The 3,006-nt window shown below is 44.5% G+C and overlaps 1 protein-coding gene across 2 annotated transcripts in view; it reads left to right on the forward strand.

The window, feature by feature from the left end:
- Window positions 1–298: 298 nt before the first annotated feature.
- Window positions 299–3,006, forward strand: part of LOC111862877 (dimodular nonribosomal peptide synthase) — a 16,964-nt gene continuing 14,256 nt past the window's right edge. For both annotated transcript variants that reach the window (XM_023848652.2, XM_023848661.1), the window contains exon 1: window positions 299–411. The gene's annotated coding sequence lies outside the window, so the exon portion shown is untranslated. The remainder of the gene's footprint in view (window positions 412–3,006) is intronic.

The raw sequence follows: 3,006 nt of genomic DNA on the forward strand, positions 1-3,006 counted from the left end.
TGAACAATAAAACTATATAGGATATGGTGATGGTCTATTTGAAGGAGCTGTCCAGAAATTTGCCTGAGGAGACTGAGTAATACCACGAAAAACCTCAGGAAATTCCCAAAAGCATCGCCGCCTAAGCCAAGCCAACAGCGTACAGGAGGGCCCTAGTGGTAAAGCCCCACGTAGTACGAACCTAGGAGACAGATTGCCGCAGTTGACGTGACAGGCGGGCGACCCCCTTCCCTTCCGCACCTCAGGCCAATATAACCAGCATCCGCGCGCGGAGTGATATCATTTGTAGTGAACCAGGTGAGCGTCCACAGGAGAACGCAGTGCTGTCGGGAGTTTCGCCGTCTCTCACAAGCTTTCTTGCAGAGAACACATAGACTTTCTTCAGTTTTGTGTGCGGGCGGTGTTAAACAGGTATTTGTGTGTGCGCGAGGTGTGTAGGAGGGCGCAACCGGTACAGTCCCGGCAATTGCCTCCAGCAAATGAAGAAGAAACCACAACAGATCTCAGTCAGAATGGCCAATGTCCTGGTCGAGCCTCGAACCGAGCACCTACCGAACATAAGCCTAGAGTGTTACCGCTACGTCAGCCTGCTCGGCCGAAACTGCTGAGAACATCTATCTGCACGTATAGGACCGAAAAATAATGAAAGACAAGACACTACGGGGAATGTCATGATCTATATACGTAACTCAGTAATGTTATTTGAGGTAACGATGGGATGACAACGAATGCATACAAAATTTTGATGGGGAAATCTATTGAAACACAGACCATAACATTACGATGGATTTTAGGGATCGAAGACACGCACGTTTTGGTGCTAGCAATGAGGAAGCTTTTGATTCTAGTAGCACAGTGCATCCTGCGTTCCACAACCGTAAAATGCAAGTTTATCTCTTTCCAGAAAGTATATATTTTTTAAAATTGCGTACTATATGTAGTATTAATCATTAACGGAAGTTCTTTTTTTTTTTTTNATCCATGACACTCCAGCGGTTGAGGAACACTACTACTAGCACATACATTAACACTCTGCACGCCGAATTTAATGTATGAAAACAAATTATCACCTCTCTGTGTACTTCCTTGGTAACTCATAATTTTCTTGCATCAAATGCCGTAGGCGACGTATAGACGTTCGCGTTTCGTAACGAGATATCTCGTTAGTAGCATGCAAGAAGAGGTCACGATTGAACTACACGAACTCGAGCGTGTCGTAACAACGGGGAGTTCCCTTGTAACCAGGTGAACTGGACAGCTCCTGGACGTTCTTTCTTATTCAGAATTTTGAAACTGTACGTCGTGGCGAGGGACCAAACACTGTAGAGATGTCTACTTTAATTGGATCTACGTTTCCTGCGATAAGCCACTCACTTTATGATCTAAGAAATATTTGAGATTCATACAAACCGAAGTTGAACCGACACGGATCAAATGTGCTTCTGGTGTGCGGCTAGAAAGCGCTTTGAGAGAAGAAACAAATTTTGAATTTACTGGGTAAAGTTTAGGAAAAGAAGTAAATGTTTTCAACTTGAACATAACTGAATGAAGGAAACTGTGTAAAAAAAAAAACCCACGTTCTGAATTTATGGAATTTCACTAATCAGACTGAATTAATTAAATTTTGGAGAAGAAACACAAACTGCAAAGGAGTCTACTGAACCCAGTAGTGAATTTGACTGCATGGGGTTAGACATGTAGAACATACCGCTGAAATTTTCGTGGGGAAATTAAAGGGTTAATGGGTTTATAGAGCAGACTTGCAACTATTATACACGAATTGTTCCATGTGACACGACAGATTGTATTAAAACCTTCAGAAACGTAACTTCAATTAAATCTAAATCCTTTTCAGTACACTCATTTTCTCCACACCTGAAGATAGAAAGACTTCATATTGCACACGCGACGAATGTATTGGGATGCCGATCATGTGATCTAATTCTGCAGACGATAAACTAAAAGAGAAGTGTTGTCAATTTTTCAGCCTTTGTCCATGTAAGGACGCCGCGACGCGCACTGCGTCCCTCAATCTGGGCAGCCCAGCAAAAACAGAAGCCACAAAGCCACAATCTTGTACTGCTTCGTAAGAAATTTGCGTCTTCCGTTGGGAAACGTCAAAGAGACCGACAAGTGGTTGAGGGGGGCCTTGGCGTAAACCTGCTTTCACAGCACTGCGCAGTATCAAAAGTGAAGGCTGCGATACGTCACCACCACAACCACCAGCACGTCGTCGTCGTCGTCGTCGAGGTTGTTGTTGGTTTTATGATGTTCGCGTCCAACAAACGGCAGGTGCTGTGTTGTTTCTAATTGCGCTGGAGTTCTCTCCCTGCCTATGCAAACAGACCTCATGAAAAGGTACTGAATAACGAGTAGGCTGAGTGCTAGCTGAGGCCGCAACTAAATCCATTCACGATACAGGTTTCATAATGGCTGCCATCCACACTGATAGCAGCGATCTTTCCCTCTCGCGGTATTTGTTAAGTTAGCAAAATTACGCCTTCCACTTTAAACTTAAGGTGAAATTCTTGTCCAATTTTGGAATCTCACAGCTATATTCTACTGTTTAACGACGTCAAATAACGCTTACACGGAGCTTAGCGCATATTTGCTGACCCAGCTTTGCCCGATGATTGGTACAGTTAATGCCAAAATTATTCACCACATTAGCATTTCTGGATCCTGTGGATGCCCAGTGTTGACACGTGGACGCTGGGTAGAAGAAATCCTTGGGAATCCCGCAACACCTGGTCAACGCGAATTAAGATACAGAACACGTCACATTCTCCAGTTTGCCCAGGTTCATCACAAACGAACCCGGGTCCGCTGCTTTAACCGTACGGAACGGGGTAAGGCGGCGGCGACGCTCTTAGACCTGTATTAGGGAGGTGCTCGGTTCTAGTCTCGGACACCGGCTTATCCTGACTCAGGTTTCTTGTAGTGATAAGACGCTGCCTTCCAAAGGTTTTCCAATGCATCTGACATCCTACCATTCGACATATATAT

Source organism: Cryptotermes secundus, unplaced genomic scaffold, assembly GCF_002891405.2.
Source record: "Cryptotermes secundus unplaced genomic scaffold, Csec_1.0 scaffold1274, whole genome shotgun sequence".
Classification (NCBI taxonomy): Eukaryota; Metazoa; Arthropoda; class Insecta; order Blattodea; family Kalotermitidae; genus Cryptotermes; species Cryptotermes secundus.